This window comes from Esox lucius, chromosome 17, assembly GCF_011004845.1.
Source record: "Esox lucius isolate fEsoLuc1 chromosome 17, fEsoLuc1.pri, whole genome shotgun sequence".
NCBI lineage: Eukaryota > Metazoa > Chordata > Actinopteri > Esociformes > Esocidae > Esox > Esox lucius.
In genome coordinates, this window is record NC_047585.1 from 32,776,051 (window position 1) to 32,802,786 (window position 26,736).

Genomic DNA, 26,736 nt, shown 5'->3' on the forward strand with positions numbered 1-26,736 from the left:
GAAAAAAAAATATATAACCTCTGGAATGTCAGCCTGTTTGGGTGGGATGGTGCTTTAACTTGTGATTTTAATCATTTAATTGTTATACACCAATCATCTTGGTATAGGGTCAACAGTAGAGAACATCTTATTAGAATATCAGGTCTCTGTACATAATATGTTCAAATTTGTTTACTTTTTCCCCATTTCTAGCACTGACTGCTGATAGCCTAATCATAATAAAATGGCCTTACTGCTTGGTTGTGGGGTAGTCCCACCAAGGTATCTTAAAATTAAATCCCTGTATTTAATAAATTACTCAAATATAGAACAATAAATAAATATAATAATGCAATGATCAGACCAAGGATTTCAAGAGCAAATGGAGGGTCAGGGAAATAAATTGTCTTTTTATTTTCACGAAATAAACACTTTGTAATTCACTGATTGTGATCTTATAAAATAAAACATTACCACTCCATGCAGACTTTAGTATGTGGCAGTACCTGTGTTCTCCACTGGAGTGCAGTAAAGATTTACATTACAGCCTTAGAACGCAAAACACTGAGTGGACAAAAGTCCATGTGACCATCAGCAAAGCAAAAAAAAAAAAAAACTATAGACCCCTCCAAAAAACACACAGTTCCATACACACACACACACACACAGAGCATGGAGGATTCAAACCTGGCATGGGCCCCTCCCTCCCCTTCCCGTGCCTCCACCTGTCAGGGAGAAGAGAGGCGCCAGTTGTTCTGAACCTGTGCCAGTGTGTCTCAGCTCAAGCAGCACCACACCAAATAATATAAAAATGATGTCCCCATTTGGCACCGCCGCCGAATACACAGCCAATCAGGAGCTGCACATGGTTTCAGGATATCAACTGCACCCACAGAAACAGTGAGACTACAAAGTGGGAACTACCTCTTTAATGAGAAAGCACCCGTTAAAGATAGGACCCATTCATAATAGCCAAACACTAGACTACCATGCAAATGTGGAATTGATGACTTTTCTGCAAACACCCCTAAACTCGCTTAAATCAAAGTCAAGTGGGCCATGCTTCCTGAACCCGGACTAAATGGCCATGGGTAACGAAGCGTACACACCCATCTTTTTTGGCTGTGTAGCTAATTCTTTAGTTAATCTCAATCAAGAGCTTAACACACTACATTTAGTGCCCTGAGTGATTGCAAAGAGCCAGAAGCTTGTTCTTGCCTGTTTTGGTGGGACCAGCAGAATTATCTAAAAGAAATGTAACCCTCTCCACCCTGGCTCAAAGTATACAATATGAAAGATTTAAAAAAAGGATTTTAACCATGGACTGTTTGACAGTATAAATGCAAGGTTTAAGGCTAGATCCAATTGAGTTTTTGGCAATCAATATTGCAACATGGCAATTGTGTTATTTTTTAAACACATCTAATGAATTGCATTGAAACTGCTGTTTTAAACCACCTGTCCACAAATGTGGATATTCACCTGATTTCATGGAGCCGTTTCTGACCTGCTTAATGTTATAGCCTGTACACAGTGTTTATTCACAAGTGATGCTTACAGAATAATTCAACATCCAAAAAGCAATGAAGTATACATTGAATGCCAAAAGACAGTGGTAAAGCGTGTTGCAAGCTGAAGTCCTGTAAGTGAAGTGTGCTGTTTAATTATTGAGTGACGACTGTTCATGCTGCATAACTTGAAACGTTGGTAATTGTCACATATTGCTTATTTATAAAAGGGCAATCAGAAGATCCATCAGAAGTGGTGCACATCCAAGTCAACTGAGTTCAGAGGACTGACAGGGCTTGGATAAGTCTTGAGTGTACTGGCTGCTTCAGATGCTTCACAAGGGAAACGAAAGCTCTCAGCCAAAATAATCCTTATCCTTAACTCAAGGTTTTTATTCTGCCACAGACCTCCCATCTGTTGCTGCCGTGGCCCTGTCTGATGGGAATGTGTCTGTTCTCACTGGGTAACAAATGAACCTGACACTCTGGAGACTGTGTGTTCGCATCTGTTTATCTCCTCCATCCAGCCGGCCGGCTGTCTGTCTGCCTCCGACCCAGTGCGGCATGGCTCTCGCACCGCGCCTTTCGGACATAGCCATACGGTGTGTTACAGAGGACGTTTTTTTTAGGGGTGGGGGGTGGCAGCAGCATCTGTCCACCCCGAGGTTGGCGTGGCGTGTGGGACATTGACGTTAAGGTGAGGACGGTCAGGCTGTGGTCTAGACCAGGGTGATTGAAGTGAAGAAAACTGTGAAAATAATCAAAAAATGAATTAGGATTATAAAGAGGAGGGCACATCTGTGATAAAATGGCTCCGGGCTTTCCCCAATGACTGTAGGGACAAGGGGAGGAATGGGATGTCGGATTTCAATAGGGGGGGTGTGGGGGGAGGGGGGTAATTGAAACATTGCACTGCGGCGGTGTGAGCTTTGCTGTGATTGATACCATTTTGGAATACTCCTGTCCTCCTGCACACAGGGGGTTTACCTGGGGAGGAACGTGGGGGGGGGGGGGGGGGGTGCTTAGGTGGCTCATCTGGGTTTGGAGGAAAATTGGTGCCATCCATCAAACACTACATTTAACAAATGCCCAAGTCAGGCTGCCCAACAAAGGATTCTTATTTAAGGCAGTGAACTGGGAAACGTGTGAGGGGCAGGAACTGGTGAGGGTCTATCAATCAGCCAGTCAGCTCCTTTATTTAACAAGCGAGGGCACAGACCCTGGGGTCAACATCGTCACGTTTTCTGGCTTGTTGGGCTTGCAGTATTCTCCTGGAAGGAAGAAAAAAGAGGGAGGGAACATTGACAAAGGATGGGGGGGGGGGCGAAAAAGGACTTAAAGACAGGATGTCAGGTTTTGGCTGTGCCTGTCCCCTGTATGTGCTGACGAGCATCTTCAGGCATGCAACTGGGTCTGGAGACCTCCTGCTGGCCGTTGTGTGGTTTGGGACAGCAGAGGGCCAGACACTCAGGCACGCACTCCCATGGACCTGAGACCTATAGTAATAGTGCACCTCTCGAAGGGAATAGTGTAGCATTTGGGACTGATCCTGGGCGGACACCCGAAGCCACTCCACTTCGTTGAAGACACTGTGCTGTGTGTGTGTGTGTGTGTGTGCTCGCTGGATAGGTGACACACTCACAGTCACAACCACCAATTGACTTCTACATATCTCAGAGACTGAATTCGCTATTCAGCTAGACTAATGCTGTGGAGAGAGACAGTCAGAAGGGGAGGGGAACCTGTGTGTGTGTGTGTGTTTGTATGTGTGTGTGTGACAAAAAGCATGACACTTCTCATCCAGCGTGAACAACAACTTATGACAACCTAGCATCTCAGACATAAGCTCAGTACAAATAAAGCAATTATTGTTAACGTAAGCTGTTAAATGTCCAGCCTATATCCAGGTATCCGATACCCTCCTATCTTTTTCCAATATCTGGGAAGCATTTCTTTACAGTTGACTTCAGGGCTTACTTTCATTCTCATTTTTATTCCAATACTAACCTACTTCGACCCATACTGAGACCATAATATTTATTTTTTATATTTATTGATCATCTGGATTTTTCCCATCCTGCACCACCTACAAAGACACGGAGGTGTAAACATCATTGAGGTTAGTGGGGAGGCAGAGGTGAATGGGGTGCTAGGTCCGGAGCACGCACAGACAAACAAAATCAATGCTGATCAATATTTTACATCACCAAGACGCTTATTTCCCCTGACCTGCAACATCTCAGGAAAAAAACACTCCCGATCCCAACAGATCGTCCATTCTCTCTTAATACCAAGGCTTCAATATGTACTGGTATAAGTCTACTTTTTCCAAAAAGGCAATTTTGAAGAGTACTTTCTCAGTGGCCTAGTGTGGTCCAGCGGTCTAAGCCCTGCCTTTGGTGCCCGGGCTGCTGCCGCGTGGGTTTAAAAACAGATACATGCCTAAGACTTTCCATCTCCACTGTGAGGGCAATCATTAGGAAGTTTAAATCAACAAGCTGTGATAAACCTGGCTGGAATAAGGCCCAGGTGTATTTTCCTAATCGCACAGTGAGGAGGGTTGAGAGATAAACAATTCTCCAAGGATCACAGAATCCAGGCATATTTGGCAAATGTCAAGAGCTATGTGATGGAAAACTGAGTGGGTTAAGCATAACAAACCTGATGCTCATTGATATAATATTTAGAATTAATAATGCCATTTGATTTAGGATTAGTTTATATTTATGCTTGTGTAAAGGACATCACACTGCTTAGTTTTCTTCACTGTCCGACTGCCCCACACAGGAGATAAACCAGTTCTCTAATGTGCAACACGTGATTGCCCTTCCCCAAGAGTCTTAACCGCTGTTCCACTCAAAAGCTGGCTAATGAGTGGTGCAAATGTGAAACCTTAAGACCGAGGAGTACGTTTCACACGTCTCCATGTGCTACATTTGGATTCAATTGTTCCTCCCTGATGCACATGACAAGGTTCTGCTACTGTCATCGGGGGATTTATGGTTGATTTTTGGATACTACAATAAGGGAAAATCCAACATTTTCTCCTTGCCCCAGATACAATGTTGAAAAAGCACAGAATCTCAATATAATAAGTGTTTTCCTCAAGATTTGACAGTGGTTTAAAGCAATTCTTTGACATTAATACCCAGAGTATGACTGTAAGAAAGTTTTTCATATCTTCTGATGTGTGTCTGGACTCAATATTTATATACGATATTTGAGTGTTTTAGGGACAACTTTAAGGACATTAGTTAGAAAGAAAACAATTTATACAGAGTGAGCATGATAAAATATACCTTATCCATATTCAATTGTACTCTCCCCTCCACAACCAACCAGTACTCTCCCCTCCACAACCAACCTGTACCCTCCCCTCCACAACCAACCTGTACCCTCCCCTCCACAACCAACCTGTACCCTCCCCTCCACAACCAACCTGTACCCTCCACAACCAACCTGTACCCTCCCCTCCACAACCAACCTGTACCCTCCCCTCCACAACCAACCTGTACCCTCCCCTCCACAACCAACCTGTACCCTCCCCTCCACAACCAACCTGTACCCTCCCCTCCACAACCAACCTGTACCCTCCCCTCCACAACCAACCTGTACCCTCCCCTCCACAACCAACCAGTACCCTCCCCTCCACAACCAACCTGTACCCTCCCCTCCACAACCAACCTGTACCCTCCCCTCCACAACCAACCTGTACCCTCCCCTCCACAACCAACCTGTACCCTCCCCTCCACAACCAACCTGTACCCTCCCCTCCACAACCAACCTGTACCCTCCACAACCAACCTGTACCCTCCCCTCCACAACCAACCTGTACCCTCCCCTCCACAACCAACCTGTACCCTCCACAACCAACCTGTACCCTCCCCTCCACAACCAACCTGTACCCTCCCCTCCACAACCAACCTGTACCCTCCCCTCCACAACCAACCTGTACTCTCCCCTCCACAACCAACCTATGTTCACAACGAAATACTTTTTTCTTAAATCAGCCAAGACGAGACAAATGCAATCCAGAATTTCTTTTGAAGGTCTGAGTGGATCAATACTGAATCCCTGGGATGCGCTGAGTGTCACCAAAGTGACAACAACAGGAAATAATGATACAAGTGTAGCATACACACAGAGACATCACATGACCCTGCTGCTGGCTTGTCAAATTAATTTGAGCCAAAATGAAGACAGAGTGAGCCAGAATTTGAGTTCTCTGTCTGATACTACAAAGCTGACGACATGGAAGCTGAGGTTTTCTGCCAAAAAAATAAATCCCTGGGCCACTATCCCTGGACATTATGCCTTTTAAATTAATTGGTTAATTGTTTATTGTCATAGTCAAGCCAAAAAACGTTGATTTTAATGCAACACACTGGGGCTATTGTGAATGAGTATTTGAGATACATAGCTTTTATGCTTGATAGGGAATAACATCACACTAGCTGTACCATTTTAGATTTCTGGTGGTCTAACCAGGATTAATCCCTAATTGAGTGACTGTAAGTTATATTCAAACTATACTACTGTAACTGTAAGTTTAGACACTGACCGACTTCCTAACAGATATAAAATACAGAATTGTTTTAGGAGGAGCCCTCGTTGAAATTGCCTCCCAAGTATCAGAGAGTATCATTCCTGATAGAAACCCGACCAAAAACTGTATAGGTCAGAAATTAGGTCAGTTTGCCCAGCGACAATACTACTACATGGTTGCACAAACACTGTCATTCCCCAGGTGACCCTCCCTCCTTTAAAACAGCCCACTGAGTCCATTTAGCAGGTCTAGTCTCTGTTGTCTGATTAATGTCTGCAGAGAAAATGCTTTTTTCAAGGAAACAATGGTTTGGGCTGGCCAGGTCATATTCTTGCATACTATAGTCTCCCTCACACCTAGAAATACTCCTACCAGAGGTTAAGGTCTCAGCGATTAGAGATTAATTGCATAAGATCAGTCAAAGTAACACCCCTCACCGCTTTCCTATATTTACCTCCCCTGTTATTCATATTTAACTTTAGAGAGCTTGACCCCAGGAGCTGAATGTCCATACGCGGATGGTGTCTGTTTTTTTATGTGCTTTTTTTTCCAAACAGGCTCAGTCAGGAGCCTCATTAGCATACTTTTTCTCTCTAGACACAACTAAATGTAACGGATGCCGCCCAGCGGCGGGCGACGTGGGCAGACAGCAGACTGAATAAATAAGCCCGTCTGAAGGTGGGGCCGAAGCCCCCACTGCCCAACATCCATCAAAACCACAGCATTCTACAAGCAGCACAATTGCCTTTTTATAGGCCTGTGAAACCATCAAACATCTGCTCATAACCATGCTTCATATACTATAGATGGATCATACATTAACCAGTGCAAATTGTGATATCACTGTTCAGCATAGGTTTTCACTACGATACATTCCACTTCAGTAAATATCCTTTAGGAAAGGGTGATATGTTATGTTACTGGTTTAGCAGGAGACTAAATCCTATAGGTAAAAGCCACTCTTTGTAATTTCTTTGTAAATCCTGACTGTATGTTTATTAAATCACTGTGTGCTCATTTAATGAACAGACTCTAATATCTACTCACAGTATATACAATATATAGTACATTATTTTATCTGACCATAACTCCCAGTTCCAATCCAAGCACCAGTCTGTTTATCAAATAGGATATTGCAAAGTTGGTAGTACATGGCACTTGATATGCCAGGGTTGAAGGTTTGATTCCTGTGGGGACCAGTACAAAGAGATTATGAAATCTGTGCCCTCAGTAATGTAAGTTGCTTTGGAAAATAGCTCCTGCTAAACAACTTACAATGATACACATGGGATTTGTCCCCCATTTTGAAGTTTGCTTTATTGAATTTCACTCTCCCGCTCCATATCCTTAGTCCTGCTTAGTAGAACTGTTTAATAGCTGTAAAAAAAAATTTGATTATAGAAAACTTCAGTGATTTCGATAGTTACCAATTACCTACACTATTTAATGCATGTTCTCACATGAGCACAAATTGACAGTGCAGACTTAGCAAACAGGAAATGATAACGATTTTTACATTAACTGCATGCCCCAGCCACTAAAATGAAAACAGCATTCCCATTTCAGAAACAAATCTACTCCAAAGGGGCAGAAATCAATAGGCGAACAACCAATCAAAACACTGCTAGGGAAGGGATAGTGTGAAACACCATTATTCCACTATTACAGCAGATATAATTGAGCCCATTTTCTACTAGTGAAAACACTTTTGAAGCTTGTAAGTCAGATTTGATGAGCAACAAGGTCAAATGCACTTTAATTAATGAGAATTCAGTGATTATTTCAGCCCTAAAGAAGCAGTGGTTGGAATCTTTAATCATAATTGTAATGCAATTTTCAATCCAGAATGAATGCACCGTTTTCACGATGCTGAAACATAAATGTGCCAAGCTGATCCTTATTTATTCATACCATCCTCAACTATGAGAGAAACTTCATTTTAGATTGGGTGGAATTTGATGTGTCCTTTCCATAACTACAGAACACAGAATAAACAAAGCAAACAGCTAAATCAATCAAAACGTCACATGGGCTATCTATTGTGTTGGATGCATTGCCAAATTTCCGAGACTTGTTGATGGCTAGCTAGCGAACATGAAACCATAATTGTGCACTAGCTGGAACAATAATATATCTGTTTCAACCTGTTTTCTCGTGGCTAATTCTAGCTAAAAGGCAATGAAATTGCTTCTTCTGAGCAATAGTTGCTTATGTATTAGGTTTTGTCAAACAACCCACAATGCATGTTCGTTTTTATTTATCATTTGCAGAGATCACAGGTTGTAACACTATTTTCCAGTAGCAAATGGAATCAAGGAGTTTCTGCTTGGACACAACTTAGCTAGCTAGCGTTAACTTATTATCTCGACCAAAGACTTTTGAGAAACCTTCCTAAAATGTTTCTGCACTGAAATCAAATAATTGTTTCTCCGTCATCATCAATCTAGTAACTTACACATGGCTTTCCTTGATTATCTAGCCAACTAGCTAATCAATCAATCAATTTTATTTATAAAGCCCTTTTTACAACAGTAGTTGTCACAAAGTGCTTTTATAGAGACACCCAGCCATAAACCCCAAGGAGCAAACAACAGTAGTGTTGAATTTCAGTGGCTAGGAAAAACTCCCAAAGAAGGCTGAATTTTAGGAAGAAACCTAGAGAGGACCCAGGCTCAGATGGGTGACCAGTCCTCTTCTGGCTATGCAGAGTGAGATATTAATAATTGAGATATAATAATTAATAAATGTATCTGGGCTAAATCCAGAGTCTATTTAAAATTAGACTAGGTCAGTAGTATGACCAGATGGCCAAGGACAGGGACAGCAACGGGCCCCCCAAACCAGGTACTCCGCAGGTGTGGACCAGGACCGCATGTCCTCCTAAAGTTTAAAATGGGAGAAGCTAAATCAGGTATCTAATGTAACCTTACTTGTCAAGTAGATAAGTAGCCAACTCTCCATCACTGTTCATACCAACTCTAGCTCTCACCATCTAATAAATGCCAAATCCAAATTCACCCTTATTTTACTCCATGCTTTGTCTGATGCTTGCATTGCCCTCTGTATATTTCCATTTCTGGAGTGCTCGATGTAGACCTACATGACGCCAAACAAAGCTTCTCATTGGCCCTTACCTCACACACTTTCAAGAAAAAGTACGCGCCTGCGAACATCCCAGCCTTCTACGTTTTACTTACAGTCATGGCGGTGAAGATAGTGTCAGTTCTGACACTCTGCCAGAGATTGTTTTTTAACGTTAACTGATGATATGTAAGGGTTATTATCGGATATATTAAATCAAAAATGCTGCATAAAGCACCTTTAAGGAGACACTTTTACCTAGAGCAACTTATAGTTGAGTGGAAACATAAACAGCTGAGTGCATACATATGCATATATATATTATTTTGACATATTTCTGGCATTTAGTAGGCGCTCAAACTTCTGTTGTGAATTGAATGTCTGACATCCCCCATCCACACACACAGATTTACTTTTGCTCTTCTATACAATGCAATTCTTTGAAAGTAAAAAAGAACATTAAGAAGGTATGTAATGTCGTACTCGTGGTATATGGTCTCATATAATACAGCTTTCAGCCAACCAGCATTCAGGATTCTAACCATCCTGTATATAATGTACTTTAGAATCCATGTTAAGTCTGATGATACTGTACAGTACTGTACAAAAGTCTTAGAAAACATGAGAATTGCTTAAAATTGTCTATCTTGCAGTGTTTCCTTTCTCTTAAAACACTATATAACAGTTGAATAAATACAAATAATCATTAATACAATAAAAATAAACAATTCCTTGTGTTATCCAAAAGTTAATGTATATCTTATGAGAGGAAATACCATGATGAAATTTCAAGAACTTGGGCAAGTTGAAGATTGAAGACTCAGTAGAAGACTTAAAAAGCTGTCTGCATTTGATGAACAGTACTTAAAGGTCACTTTCTTGAAGGACAGATAGCAATCCAGTGATGTGCTTGCTCAGCATCTGAGCAAGTATAGGGCACCAAAGCACATGCTTCAACTGTGAGACAAAGTCTAACAAGAAATTACTACGTGACAGGGAAAAAAACTAAAAGTAGGCAATGGCAAAAAAAACAAATTTCACATTCTAAGAACAATTAAGTGTGTCAAGATCTGAATAATATAGTGAAGTATAATATAATATGATTACATAATGTCTGGGCTGTAAATATGGGCAATGATACATAATGAGAATTGATCTTTGGTTGGGAAACCAACCACTTAACCAACACATACTAAACAAACGTTTGTAAGAATTGCAAAAAACTGTGTTGTCCAAATGTGCAACCATTTACAATCTTGTACATAAGAGTTCATCTTATAAACATGTGTAAATGCATTCATAAACCATTATTCACAATGTCTTTTAAATGTTTATACATGGTTTATAATGAATTAACAAATGCTTGAATAACCATTTCTAGTGTCATTATAAACCTGTTACAAATGGTAGCTGCTTGCTCCAAAACATATTTTTAAACTTCCTCACATCAGGGTGGTTTGAAATAATAGTTTCACTACAAGTTATGTTTCACATTTTACATTATAATCAGACTGAGTTGTATATTTGTTCTGCCTTGCTTTAAAATTTATGCACTAAGTTGATCCGGAGTTTTATGTGCAAAAGGACAAAAATGCCCCTTTAAAGTTGAGGATAAATGGAACAGCCAAACTATTTCTATTATGATAGACTTTGACTGTGTTAGCGGATAGAGACTGGGACATATGCATTGACTTAATCTGCTTACTTTAGGCCTACCAACCAATCATGTCCCACAGTCCCTTTCCCAAACCTTCCAGTATGCCTTCCATATTGGCTGGGCTCTATTTGGAGTAAGGTCACTTCTATAACTCTCATTACATTTTTTGGTCAACACTGATGACAATTTTTAATAACTGGAATCCTAGGCTTATATGTATTGTACCCACTAGCATTGGGATGAGGTTTGACTTGTGCTAACAGGAAGAAAGTCCCTCCCTGATGTTCTCCCTTCCTTCCATTGCTACTGACTGGGTTGAGAACAGCTTTATTGGTTCTGGGAGGCAGCCTCCCCTCCCACCACACTTCATTAGCCCCCTCTGATACCTAAACACAGAGCTCATAAACCACAAGCATCCAAAACACGACCGGACCCCAGAAGGGGCCATCTGAAGTGCCTCTACAAACCTTCCAGATCAATAGGAGCAAACAGGGAACACACATTCGGATGTTCTGTTGCTCTCGGTGGTTCTTTTTTACTTCTTTTGCAGACAAAGTTTCTTTGTTATATTGCAGTGTCCTGAAAGCGCTCGATGCAGATAAACAAAGCGAAAAAGAACTAAATACATCTACGTGTTGGTGGCAGGTGGCTAAAGTGGACAAAGGTTGAGGCCAGCCCATTGGGAAGGCTGGATATGAATCCAGGTGTTTCAAGGTTAATGGCAAAGTAAAACAAAATGGATTCAATGTCCACGGTGGGCTGACAGGTGATTTGACTTGAGTGAATGCAGACCATCAATCTCAGTCTGGCCCCTTTGATTCTCTCCCTAGCGGTGGCTTATAGGGGGCACCAGGTGCTGTGACCTGCACTGTCTCCAGGTGCTGGCATGTTGTCAGGCCCAAACCCCAAAAGCATTTGGATATCACAACTTGACATTAATTGACAGTCTACAATATTTATCTCGAAGAGAAAGTTCCTTCATTTAGAAGACACAGTAATAGCTTGTAGTCTTGCTTGCATCTTGTTAATTTCTCTAAGTAGGAACACAGACACAGACACAATCTCACCAGCAACAGATTGAGGGACGATGGAAGAGAACAAGACATTTTGAGAAGGGAACTGCAGTCATCATCGCTATAGAACTGCAGTCATCATGATATAGAACTGCAGTCATCATGATATAGAACTGCAGTCATCATCGCTATAGAACTGCAGTCATCATGATATAGAATTAATTTCTAGTGTTTACATGATGGACCTACAATCCTTTTTTTTTTGGACTATCCAGGTAGTTTTTAATCAAATAATCAGGGATCATCCATTTTCAAAACTATAGCCAGAAGAAAATGTTTACCAATTTCAATGGCTAGAAAGGTTTAGTCCAGCTCCCTCAGGCCAAAAGTGTCCCGGATCAGAATTACTTTTGACATTCCTTGGTTTAAGTACGGGCTACAGTTTGGTTATTGGTTATAACAACTGGTAACATTTTCCAAAAGCACAAACAAACAAATGTATAAACAAACAAAAAGGAACTTCTGTATGTTTTTGTGGTAATACAGTAATCTACTGAATGTTTGATTCTTTTAAACAGAACCAGCGGTCTACAAAGGGCGTTTGGCGAGATGGTTTGTGTGACTATGTGTGTGTGTGGGTCCATTCTCCTTTGAGCCCTAGAAGGTTCCCTAGAGGGGTGTGCCTTTTGTTTAAATCAGACACAAATTCCCTGTCAATGCCCGGGGCTGCCACGCTTGTAGGCACAAAAGCAAATATTTCCTTTTCTGATCACAGCCAATCCCTTCAAACATCCTCTCAAGACCACCTTCCACCCCCAACTCCCTTCTGAACCCACCCGATGCTGCAAGCGGGCCATTTGTCACAAAGTAATTATAGAATTATCGATTGGCAAGCAATTAACGCTTTCCCCCCCACTTTTCTCCCCCTCCCTCTCTGCCCACCTCTCTCTTTCCCCATCTTTTAATTTGCAGTCTGAGCACCGAGAAGAAAAAAGCTTTTGGAGTAACACATTTAATCCCCCATGGCATTTCCTTACGTTCTTCAGATTAATGGGGGGACAGGGACAAAAGGCTTCTTTTTTCTCCCTCTGTCTCCACTCTCTTCCTATGTTCCTTGTTGCCTGCAAATCTATGGGCTGCTTAGAATACAGCCCAGTGCCCCAGCGCTGTCCATGCCATAGAAATACAATAGATAAAATGGATATGTCCCCCAGTGGCCTGCCATTACTGACGTAGTGGCCCGACTGAATTGGTGCATTGTTGTGCCTATTGTAGCTAACATATGGCATAGGTATGGAAGCCAGCAACCAGTAAAAATAGAGCCAAATGTTGACTGACAACAATGGTTGCCATGACATTGTATTTCTATTAAAAATACATAACATTTTATATACTGTATATGGAGTGCATTTGGAAAGTATTCAAACCCCTTTCAAGTTTTCCACATTTTGTTACGTCACTGCCTTGTGCTAAAATTGATTAAATTTTTTCCTCATCAAACTTCACATAATAACCAAGCAAAAACAGGTAAGATTTTTTGCAAATGTATATAAAACCCTCCAGAAATATTACATTTACATGGAGATTCAAAGCCCTTTTCTCAGTATTTTGTAGCAGCACCTTTGGCAGCAATTACTGTTGTGAGGTTTGCCGTCAGGTCACGCTCTCTGCCCTTTCGTAGATCACTCCCTAGCTCTCCCGAACGCAGCACACTCCCTAGTTCACCTGAACGCAGCACACTCCCTAGTTCACCTGAACGCAGCACACTCCCTAGATCACCTGAACGCAGCACACTCCCTAGATCACCTGAACGCAGCACACTCCCTAGTTCACCTGAACGCAGCACACTCCCTAGATCACCTGAATGCAGCACACTCCCTAGTTCACCTGAACACAGCACACTCCCTAGATCACCTGAACACAGCACACTCCCTAGATCACCTGAACGCAGCACACTCCCTAGATCACCTGAACGCAGCACACTCCCTAGTTCACCTGAACACAGCACACTCCCTAGTTCACCTGAACACAGCACACTCCCTAGATCACCTGAACGCAGCACACTCAGATCCCAATCACCTGAAGTCTGAACACCTGTGCACGAACTTGTGTCTCTATGCACTATCCTTTATATTTCAGTTCAGCCCCCGTTTGTTTGTGAGGTATTGCCAGTATGATCTATATTCTGAGTATATTCTAAGTATTTTCTGTATTAGTTTCTTCTGGTTACAAACTTGAATTTATCTGCTTAAGGACGTTGTCCCTTTTGTACTGTTGCTCTCAGAGGATTGTCTGCCTGTGTTTTTTGATTCTGCCTGCCTGCCTCCAGACTACGACTTCTGCTCTATGATCTGTACCGTGGTTAAGTAAACTGCGCTTCTGTGTGTGGATCCTACCTCCCGACTCTGTATTCATTACAACTGTCTTGAGTCTTCTTTGCTATGATGTTACAAGCTCGGCACACCTGTTTTTGGGAGATTCTCCCATTGTTTACTGCAGATCCTCTCATGATTTCTCAGTTGGATGGGGAATGTTGCCGCACACCCACTTTCAGGTCTCTCCGGAGATGTTCAATTAGGTTAAGTCTCCAAAGAGATCAAGCTAGGTACCAAGAGAGATGTAATGTCTTTTACTGAGTAGCAGCTTCAGTCTTACCACTGCCATAAAGGCCTGATTGGTGGAGTGCTCCAGAGATGGTTGTCCTTCTGGAAGCTCCTTGATCAATGCACTTTCTCCTTGTTTGGCCAGGTGGCCTGCTCTAGGAAGCGTGTTGGCAGTTGCAATCTTCTTCAGTTTAAGACGGATGGGGTCCACTGATCATGGGGTCCTTCAATGCTTTCAAATGTTTTTGTAGCCTTCCCTAGACCTTTGCTTCAAAACAATCCTTCATGGCTTGGTTTTCCGATCTGACATGCAAAACATTTTTGGAAACCACATGTACCGCTATTGCAGAGCTGCATTGCAAGCGGGAAACTACTCTAAAACCCCCAAAACTAAGAGATTTAGTTTTGAATACAGACAAAACATTCCAATATTTTAATTTGAATATTGTAGTGTAATTTTATGAGTAGATATAAGGGCATTACATCTATGTGCCAATCATTCTGGATCATTTACATACAATTTTAATTTTTTAACATGGCAAATCCACTCTGGGAATTTAGCAGACATTGCATGAGATAAAATGAAATGACGGTGAAGCATAACTCTAGTTAATTTCATAAAAGTGTTTCTGTAACAATTGTTAGCAAGATAAAAGGTTAAAAAAAAATACTATGTCATGTGTGCTGATATGTGCCACATGTCATCAAAACAACTTTTAAATGTGATGTTGTATTGCTTGATGAAGTTTGATAATGATCATATATATACTTGCATATATAAACAATATATTATACATCCAGTCCAAATAGGGTAAAAAAAAATTATAAATTACATGCAGGTGCATGTAATTTCATTTTTATTTTAAGAATTCCAGCAGTAACCACTACAGGTTGTAATCCCTCAATATAGGCTTGAATGGACATAGCATTGAATAAACAATGCACTTTGTCAGGTTGCCAAATGTCTTAAAATTACATGGTCCTGCTACATTTTAAGTGTGAAGAGAGTAAGGAAAAGTATTAAAATGTATCCACTCAGTATTGTAATTCACTTTGGAAAAGAGGGTCTCCTCTGAATGTTTTACAAATGTAATCTAGGAGCTCAATTAAATTAAACTGATATTCAATATTTGCATAGCTTTTTTCAATCAGAAAATTATCTGACAGGCTTGTCTTGTGCAACTACAACCAGTACGACCACTCTTGAAAAGGAAATACTTTCACTTTCCAAAGCAAGAAATGAGTGGGCACAGGATGCATAATCACTCAGATAACATTGCTTTGCCTCCTTAGATTAAATCTACTATATTGTGTCTGCAATAGCTGGTATAAATGTATTAGTACAGCACAAAGTACCTGGTAACAAAGATGACCATACGTTGGGGAGAACAAGTATTTGATACACTGCCGATTTTGCAGGTTTTCCTACAAGGGACCAAAAGTAATTGGACAATTGACTCAAAATCTGTTTCATTGACAGGTGTAGACTATGCCTTCCTTTTTTAAGCAGGTAAAAGGTCTGGAGTTGATTCCAGGTGTGCCTTTGCAATTTGAACTGTTGCTGTGAACCCACAACATGAGGATCTCAATGCAATTGAAACAGTCCATCCTTAGGCTGTAAAGAAAAATCCATCAGAGAGATAGCAGGAACATTAGGAGTGGCCAAATCAACAGTTTGGTACATTCTGTGAAAAAAAAGAATGCACTGTGAGCTCTGCAACACAAAAATGACTGGACATCCACGGAAGACAACAGTGGTGGATGATCATAGGATTCTTTCCATGGTAAAGAAAAAACACTTCACAACATTCAGCCAAGTGAAGAACACTCTCCAGGATGTAGACATATAATTATCCAAGTCTACCATAAAGAGAAGACATCATGAGAGCAGCCGGATGAATTCTGAAGTGTATAGTGATATATTATCTTCTCAGATTCAGCCAAATTCAGCAAAGTTGATTGGATGGCGCTTCACTTCACAAATCAACAATGACACAAAACATCCTGCGAAAACTGGAATATTCTGCATTGACTGGGTCAATCACCTGATCTCAACCCGATTGAGCATGCATTTAACTTGCTGAAGACAAAACTTAAGGCAGAAAGACCCACAACCAAACAACAACGGAAGACAGCTGCATTAAAGGCCTGGCAAAGCATCACAAAGGAGGAAACCCAACGTTTGGTGTCCATGCATTCCAGACTTCAAGAGGTCATTGCCTGCAAAAGATTCTCAACAAAGTATTACATTTTTTTTATTTATGATTGTGTTAATATGTCCTTTTACATTTGAGCCCCTGAAAAAAGGGGACTGTGTATGAAAATAGTTGCAATTCCTAAACGTTTCATACAATATTTTTGTTCAACCCCTTGAATTAAAGCTGAAAGTCTGCACTTCAATTGCATTTTGGTTGTTTCATTTCAAATCCATTGTGGTGGCATACAGAGCCGAAATTATGAAAATTGTGTCATTGTCCAAATTTTTATGGACCTACAGCTCCGGAAATAATTAAAAGACCACTGCACCTTTTTCTTTCCTTTCCAAAAATTTTGAAAAAGAAAGTTTTGAATGAGGAAGAGAAGCATTCAATTTGCATTGGGCTCTTAATTTTAACCCTTCTGTTCCTCACTCAAAACCTTCCTTTTCGAAAGGAAATAAAAAGGTGCAGTGGTCTCTTCTGGAGCTGTAACTGTATGTTAGGTAATGGCATGAAGGATTAAAACTGTTACTCCAAAAGCTTTTTTTCCTTTCAGTGCTCAGACAACAAAGATTGGGGGGGGGGGGGGGGGGGGGGGGCAGAGAGGGAGAAATGTGGGGGAAAAGCATTAGTGGGCGAGCCAGCTCCCTGTACCTAACTGGCAAATTTGCTTCTGCAATGAGGCTTTCCAGACTCTCACCGTCCCCAAAAATTATTGAAATGATATTGAGTTCAGGTTCTTCAGCCACACCCATTGCTTGCATTTGCATAAAATCCAGCACATAGCCATGAAATGTCCATAGACCAACACTGGCAGTACAATGGGTCATACTAAAGAGCTCAGTGACTTTAAATGTGGCTCTGTCACAGGATGGCATCTTTTCCATATGTCATTTCTTCTCTACTACATCTGCCCCGGTCAGCTGTAAGTGCTATAATTGTGAAGTGGAAGCGTGAGGGAGCAACAACAGCCCAGCCACGAAGTGGTAGACCCCACAGACTCAGAGCAGGGGTGCCGAGTGCTGAAGCACGTAGAGCAGGGGTGTCCAAACCATTCCACGGAGGGCCGTGTGTCTGCAGGTTTTTGGTTTTTCCTCTAAATTGGTTCCCAGTTTACACCTACACAACCAGGTGAGGGTAGAAACTAACCAATTAGTAACCTAATTAGTCAATGAAGTACAAGGAGAGATCAAAAACCTGCAGACACCCGGCCCTCCGTGGAATAGTTTGGACACCTCTGACGTAGAGGGTAAAAATCGCGCATCACCTGTAGCATTTCTCACCACAGAGTTCCAAACAACCTATTGAAGCAACATCAGCACAAGAACTGTGTGTCGGGAGCTTCACGACATGGGTTTCCATGGCCGAGATGCTGTAGGTAAGTCTCAAACCAACATGCAAAATGCCAAGCGTCGGCTGGAATGGCGTAAAGCACGCTTGCCACTGGACTCTGGAGCAGTGGAAACATGTTGTGGGTCTCATAATGAGGGTCTCTGGATTGGCTTGGGTGGAGGTCTCTGGACAAGAAAATGTTGAAGACCCTGGGGACATTTCAAGGCCTAACATTGATTTCCTCCCTGAAATGCCAACTCCATGATCTGAGTCACAGACTATCCCATAATACTATTATTTTACCTCTGAATCACATTTCTTTCCCTGGCACTGTTTACAAATGCCAGTGTTTAACATTTGTTGGCACAAATCCCATCCAGGTTCTGGTACCATTATTTTATTAGTATTATTAATGAAACACAATTCAAATCACCTATCATTGCTTTTGTTAAGGTACGTTGTTGATACTTCCATATGATTGTACTATTAAATCATTATAATCATTATTATTACATGGGATGGGATATGTGCACCAAAGGGGATGGTTTCGGCCGGCTGGAGAGCCAATGGGTTGTCCCATTACACTCAGACCTGTGCCTAAGAGGGCAGGCAGGTTCAGACACCCCTCATCAGTCTGGTTTACTCCCTCTCACTCTCCTTCCAACTCCTCATTTTCCACATGATTAGCCTGCCACCTGTCTTATGGCTGGCCCCTGGCCCTCGGGCCCTTGCCACACAACACCGTTTAGAACCACCAAGTTTCTCACAGAGTCATGCAAACTCCAAAAAGGACTTGACAAGGAATGTGTCCAGACAGACAATTATGTCAGGGGGCTTAGTCACCTTAGTTTGTATTGTTTTGCACTAATTTGCTATAGCAAAAACTTGTCAGTCATGGAAAAAAATTGCTTGACAATGAATGCTGTTTGCTAGAGCAATGTTTCCCAATCCTGGACCTGTGGACCCAAAACTGTGCATGTTTTTGTTTTTGCCCTAGCACTCACACAGCTTATTCAAATGTTGCCCTATCAGTTACACACTTGATTGAAATAATCAACCTATCATCAAGTCTTTAATTTGAATGAGGTGTGTGAGTGCCTGGGCAAAAACAAAAACGTGCACCCCTTTGGGTCCCGAGGACTAGTATTGGGAAACACTGGGCTAGGGCACAAACAGATCTAGGGCCAGTTTATAATGTTTTACAATCAAATGAAACAGATGTTTCATATCAAAATGTAACCATTAAATAGGAAATAGACACTGAATGTTATCTTAATCATGTTTTGTTTTACATTAGGCTTTGTAACCTGTCTTCACCTTGAAAATCTGGTAATAAGCCCAATTATTCATTGTAGAATATTAACAAACGGATGCTTCATTCTCACAAAACACTGGGTGGAAAATACTGGAGCAAGAAGGTCATGACTCCCGACCAACATGACATATGGCCCTTCAGTTCATTACTGTTGGAACTTTTAGTGAGTATAGAATATGTATAGAATATGTTATCAAGGAGCAGGAAGCTATTACATGGTCTATCAACTCTGATAGTTTCCTTCAGTGGGACATACTTTTTGTGTGTAGAGTACTTAAGACAAACAGGTTGTCCATAAAAGGACAATAATTATCAAAGGATTGCAATTAAAACATTTGTTTTTTAAAGCCTTGTTAGTGCAGCACTGTAATCAGAGTCATGCATGAAAGCATCTTTGCTTTCCTCATGCAGTAGTGTAGTTAAAGAACCAGAGATGTTGTTACAAATGGTGCCAAAGGAGGGCAGTGCCTCCCACAGAATGTCTTTTTCAACTGACTGTACTACGCTGATCTCTTGTTCTCTGTCTGAATAGGAATGGAGAATTAAAGCTCACCTGCTGTTGGAGGTGAATAAACCTATAATCTTATTTGGAATGCTTTACAGCTAACTGCAGTGGTCAAGGAACAGGATGCAGAGTTATTTGGGAACTACTCAGAAAAAGTAAGGAGCATGTTGGTTTGGATAAATTATGAACACATTTCTATATTTAACAAAACATTTTCAGTTAAATTAATTCATGCTTTTCAGTAAAAATAGTATACTAGTCATAAAAAATTTATGACTTTCAAAGTTGGCAACAGCCAGACAAAATACAAATATGAATGCTTTCCAAGAACAGTATTTCATCTTTTATGTGGTGGGTTGAATATTGTAGAACAATTTCTATCTATCCAGACATATATGAATTCAATCCTTGAATCTAATAGTTCATATGACTAAAATGAGTGTCTGTCAGGACACATTAAAGGGCATTTCAGTTGTGCGCATTAGCATAGTTTGATTCCACGTTTGTGCCCTGAATCCGTTTTCTACCTGTTTGAACCTGTGTTCCAATACAAAGTGACGTGGCGCAACACAACGCATTATCCCACAGCAATTCGACCCGTTGGCTGGCACTGCTGCGTTTCTGCGCGTCGGAGAACACCGCGACAGGCCGTGGCCTCGACCGGCCCCTCCAATGACGCTGGTGACTCACGAGAGGGAGAGAACAACGGGAGAGAGGAAGGAGACGTTGCAGAGAGAAAAGTAACAGAGGAAATGGAAATCAAGGAGTTTTGTTCCTACTTTTTGGATTGCACGTCATCATGCCTTGGTTGTACATTGCTTTGGATCGTGTAAATCCTGGGTCTAATAATAAAGCTGGGATAGTGTGTTTATGGTGCGGGGGAGCCTGCCGAGCTATACGCCGTGTGCCAGTTAACCTGCCGGAACGCTAATAAAGGCGAGTGAGGGATGAATTAACACTTGTGCAGCGTGAATTTCCGCAGTCAATAACTGATGAGTGAAATGTAGAGGTTGGTGGTGGGTGGGGGTCGGGTGGATTTGGGGAAAGTGGGTGGAGCCACAGTGGAGTGCTGGTTGGCGGGGGAGGAGGGGGGTCTTGGAGGCTGAGACACAGCATGTAGACTTGCTGTACGACGTGCGTGAGTACCTCGGTCGTGACTAATCTTGTCGTGATCTCTGTGTAGGAGTGTATGAGCATGTGTGTGAATGTGTGTTTTTGCGTATACACTCTGCTTACAGTATTCAGCTAGAGAGTGCGGGCACTTTTTAACTGTGAACATTTGTGTTTTTGGTTTCACATTGGCTGTGGTAATGAAGCCTTATATTGTGCTGATGTACTGAAAATAACACAGAAGAACATTCTCAAAACCATTTGGAGAACATTGCTACATTAACATGTTATGTATATTAAATGTAGCTATGTTTACACTTTTTATAAACTGTAAATAACCTAATGAAATATCAAGGAAATAAAATTTTCCTAGATGTGCTGAGATAATCGCAAAACAACTAACTTGTACCATTGGCAGAATGTTGGAGGAAGGTTGTGTACATACAGATAGTCAGAACGTGTTAGCTGGATATACACTCACGTCGGTAAGTGTGTAAGAGCGTGGTAAAGAAAAGAGAGAAAAAGAGAAAGAAAGAACGAGAGGCAGCCCTAAGAAACTTTTTGAAGTCCCTCTTCAATTTGCATGTCTAATGAAGCTAAGCAGGAGTTAATAGTGGGTGTAATGACTTCTGACTGGCCACGCTCTGACTGGGAGGGCAGCGAGAGCAGAGCTGTATGTCGGAGTGGGGCAGGGGGGCAGCTGGAAGGGGCATGTGCTGGGGACAGGGAGGCCTGGTCTGGAGGGCAGCTGGAAGGGGCACAGGCTGGGGACAGGGAGGCCTGAGCAGGGGGACAGTTGGAGGGGGCACAGGCTGGGGACAGGAAGGCCTGGGCAGGAGGGCAGCTGGAAGGGGCACGGGCTGGGGACAGGGAGGCCTGAGCAGGGGGACAGTTGGAGGGGGCACAGGCTGGGGACAGGGAGGCCTGGGCAGGGGGGCAGTTGGAGGGGGCACAGGCTGGGGACAGGGAGGCCTGGTCTGGAGGGCAGCTGGAAGGGGCACAGGCTGGGGACAGGGAGGCCTGAGCAGGGGGACAGTTGGAGGGGGCACAGGCTGGGGACAGGAAGGCCTGGGCAGGAGGGCAGCTGGAAGGGGCACGGGCTGGGGACAGGGAGGCCTGAGCAGGGGGACAGTTGGAGGGGGCACAGGCTGGGGACAGGGAGGCCTGGGCAGGGGGGCAGTTACAGTGGAATGTAGGGTTAACACACCAGAGAGCCCTTCATTTTTCTCTTTGGCCACTGTACTATTTATTTATATACTGTATTTTCTACATACCCTTTATTTCCATGGTCTGATATACTTGTAGTCCTTTATGTTCCTGTAGGCCTACAAAACATTAGCTCGACTGGCACTATTGCATTCACATTGCTACAGTTGTTATGATTAGTTCAAAGGCTGAGCTGAGGCTGCCCTCAGCAAGATAAAAAAAGATTGCTCCATGCTACCATTACACTCACCTTATCTCGCCACATGCAACCTTTACGAAACAATTCCTCTTTTCAAAATGGTGGTAGACAAGCCTTCATCTTCTCATAATGTGCTATTATTTATTGTTCTGGGCATTGCCTGTCCTGTAGACAGAGAATTAATCTGAAATTAAACTGATGGCAGGTCTGTTCTTGCAATTATAGTTACAAGTTTTAGTCTTTTCAGGCATTGTGTTTTTTTTATTGCCAAAGGCAACCATGCATTTAAATTTAAACTGACATGAAATAATGTGTGCCATGCACACACACACATACACCCACACACACACACACATACCCACGCCCATGCCTCCTAGGGCCCCTTCAAAATTAGTCTAATTGGATGGGTTGCACAGATACATGCCCTAGTGAGACGGTTAGACAGTTGGGCCTCAGATGTATTGAAATGTTCCCCAAAAGGTTAGTACAGTATACTACTCCAGGGGAACCTATGTGCTGGATTTCTCCTTGAGGCTATACATCTTTACCTCACTCTTAAGTCTGATCTGATACAGATGCCACGCAGCATGACACGTAAGCCTGTAGTTTTCTCATGGTTCGACAAGGCTTCCGGTTTGTAATCTGCACACTTCAGACTTACTTTTCCCCCAAATAAACATTGACCCCCCCCCACCCACACACACACACCACCATAAAAAAGAGAAGATTGTCCGCAAATTCATTCACGTTGTTGTTGTTGCTGCAGACTTACTTTCATTCTACACCAGACAGGCTCAAATTAAAATGCTACATCTGTGCTGTCCCGAGCTGCTTTTTGGCATGGGGTACAGAGAGCTGGGTTGGCATCTCACCACACTGTGGCCCTGGTGCCAACACTTCTGTTGGGTACTGGAGCCCTCAGCCCTCGTACTGATGATGGCCACAGATGTAGCGTTGCTGCCCAGCCTGGCTCCTCCAGGTGTTGCTTCATAGCTTGGTGTCACTTTGAGCCGATTCCATCTGCCACATTGGTCTGGCACAAAACACTCTCCTCTCTTCTCTCCCCACTTATTTCTCTTTTTCTTCTTTCTTCCTTCCTTCTCTCTCTCTCTCTATTTCGCACTCACTCCCTCACTCACTTATTCAGTCACTCATTTGCTTGCATCAAAAAAAAATTACTCTTCAACTACTCTCATCTGGGATAAAGGACTGCAAATACTACGTCAAATTCTAAAAAGGTTAATAATGGGGCAGTGAAAAGAGATTTAATAAGGCTCTATACAAAGCAAAGCAAACTCCATCTGAAATTAGATTGATCAGTATAGTCTATCCAGTTTAGTCTCATCAGTATAGTCTAACCAGTTTAGTCTCATTAATATAGTCTAACCAGTTTAGTCTCATCAGTATAGTCTAACCAGTTTAGTCTCATCAGTATAGTCTAACCATTTTAGTCTCATTAATATAGTCTAACCAGTTTAGTCTCATTAGTATAGTCTAACCACTGTAGTCTCATCAGTATAGTCTAACCAGTTTAGTCTCATCAGTATTTTCTAACCAGTTTAGTCTCATCAGTATAGTCTCATCAGTATAGTCTAACCAGTTTAGTCTCATTAATATAGTCTAACCAGTTTAGTCTCATCAGTATAGTCTAACCACTGTAGTCTCATCAGTATAGTCTAACCAGTTTAGTCTCATCAGTATTTTCTAACCAGTTTAGTCTCATCAGTATAGTCTCATCAGTATAGTCTAACCAGTTTAGTCTCATTAATATAGTCTAACCAGTTTAGTCTCATCAGTATAGTCTAACCACTGTAGTCTCATCAGTATAGTCTAACCAGTTTAGTCTCATCAGTATAGTCTAACCACTGTAGTCTCATCAGTATAGTCTAACCAGTTTAGTCTCATCAGTATAGTCTAACCAGTTTAGTCTCATCAGTATAGTCTAACCAGTTTAGTCTCATCAGTATTGTCTAACCAGTTTAGTCTCATTAGTATAGTCTAACCAGTGTATTCTCAGTTGTATAGTCTTACCAGTATAGTCTCTCTTTATCAGACAAATAGACAAACACGTAAATCAGAATAGATATGCTGCTTTCAGATGCCAGTGCCAACTCCATGACCTGAGTCACAGTCTATCCCATAATACTATTGTTTTACATTTGATTCATCATCCCACCAACAGCTAATGTAATAGAGGGGCTGCAATTAGGTTTGTGTCAAACAGCGGGGGATGTTGGTCTCCATCATACACCTGCATTTTTAATCACTGTCTGTGATTGTTCAATTGTTCTATGAAAATATTTCACTACTAACATAGTTTTCTCTTTCAGAAAGAGCAAAGGGCAGCTTCTCAAACGTGATAAAATTTTGGTGTTGCTTTTTCATGTTTCATTTCGATTGTATATTCATAATGCAGCCTGGGTAATTAAGGACACAAAGACCTGAAGCTGCATGCAGGGGGCCTCGTGTTAAGGGCCTGGATCCACCATTCAACTGGATTTCAAATGCTATTCAGGAGATTCAGTTTGAACCTGCCAGCAGCCCATAGCTAAACCGGTTTGACTGACCAGTTGCATCCAGTCTCAAAGTTAGTTTATTCTGTTACGCTGCTCAGCTTTCGCTTCTCATGTGAGAGCAACTTGGACTATTTTCCATCTGTCTGTCTCATCCAGGCACCCCGTCTGCTCAGTCAATCTTTCTTGCTATATCTTCCTCCCTACCGGACTCTGTCTGTCTGTCTGTCTGCTTGTCTGCCTATCTGTCTGTCTGTCTGCCTGTCTGCCCCCCTCTCTTTCCATATCTGCCCTAGATGACACTGCTGTTGTTTGAGTAACTACAAGACAAGACAGAGGATCGTCACCGAGTAAAACTCTGTCTGTGTGTCAATTTACTTAGCTAATATAGATTCTTATTTTGAAATGAACAATATTCTGTCTCACCTGTGTCTCCGCCTCAGTCCCTGTCAGTCCCTGTCCATTCGTCCATCCGCCTGTCCCTCAGTCAGTCTGTCCAACTTGCCCCTCCTCCCCATGCACTGTGTTGAAGGGTGCTTTGTTACTTGGACCTCTCTTCAGAGTTCCAGTCATTAACAGGGGAGACAGAATGAAAAATGAGTTCATTTACGGGCAGGTCCTGTGAGCCACGTAACGTCAGCTTCTATCCCCCTCTCCACCTCCTCTCTGCAGGAGCCCAGGACGGGAAGAGGGAACAGGGAGAAGGAAGGAGGAGGGGCTGAGGAGTTACTCAGCAGATTTTAAGCCACAGAGCAATGGCTGGCTGGCCGGTGGTCGCTGGAGGAAGGCAGCCGACACCGCTGTGAGAGGAAGAGCGAGTGAAAGAGAGAAGGGAAGGAGAGTAGAGGGGGAAGGGCCACAGTACCAGGTCTCATTAATCAGGTAGGGGAGGCTAGACGCTGTTCCAGGGCTTGACACTTCGTCTCCTCTGAGCTACAGATATGCTAGCTTGGAACTGAACACTTAACCCAGCTAAATGTTATCTTGCAACTGAGCACTTCTTTGAGCAAAATGCTAAATACTCAACACAACGACACTATAGGCAGAGTGCTAAATGACACGTGATAACTACTCTGTAGACCTGTGGCTCAAATGAGCGTTGTGGCCATCAATCCCACTCGACATGCTAAACTGTAAAGTGCAATCTAACAATCTGGGTTATCATGTCCCAGTAACGGATCAAGCCTTAGCAAGGCTCTTTTGTCTATTTGTCGATGTGCGTGCGTTTGTGATAGAGAGTCACAACAAGGTTCACAAATAAAAACGAGGTGATAAAGTAGAGAATAGAAGAAGCAGGGTGCATGTTGAACTTGCTATGTGTGCGGAGTTATTCCTCCGCGATGTCATTTTATACATCGTAAACGCCACTGAGCGACGTAGTCAGCCATGGGCCAGCATGGCGGAGGAAACCATCAATTAAATGGGAGTCATCTCCTCTTCCCTACAACTTCCCACCTTATTCACATGGCTCAGGTGAGGAATGAAAGAGGTGCAGAGTAGATGAATGCTGCTGATGGGTGTTGAGGAGAGGAGTGGTAGTAAGTCTACATTACAAATGCAGGACAGGGAGGCAGAGAGAGAAAAGAGCCCCCCCCCACCCTCGAAACAAAGAAACTGCATTCAGAAAAAGGTTCTCGGTCACAGCAGCCCTTTGTAACAACGCAAAGAAGAGCTGAGGAATGTGGCTTTATTGCAGTGTCTTCCTCACACTTAGCGAAGAACTAACATCATATTCAAATTTAAAAAACAGAGACGTAGAAAAGTGTGACAAGAGCACGAGGTAAAAAAAAGGGATATTTCTGCGTTGTGTTTTAAAAATACATGTTAATTTCCCTTCCATTCCTTTTTTAAGATTTATTTTAGCGCACTGTAAGCTTTGGATAGAGAAAGCATTGACAGGTAAACAACAGTACCTGCTGAAAAAGCGGTGGATTCCAACCCATGCTTCGCCACCAGAGGAAGTGACCCAGC

The 26,736-nt window shown here is 42.3% G+C and overlaps 1 long non-coding RNA gene across 1 annotated transcript; it reads right to left on the reverse strand.

Annotated features, from left to right (window-relative positions):
- Nucleotides 1-462: 462 nt before the first annotated feature.
- On the reverse strand, nucleotides 463-26,736 carry LOC117592897. The gene is made up of 3 exons (XR_004574628.1): nucleotides 26,679-26,736; nucleotides 25,192-25,320; nucleotides 463-2,235 (listed from the first exon to the last, which is right to left on the reverse strand). It is a non-coding gene; the product is annotated as an uncharacterized LOC117592897 (long non-coding RNA).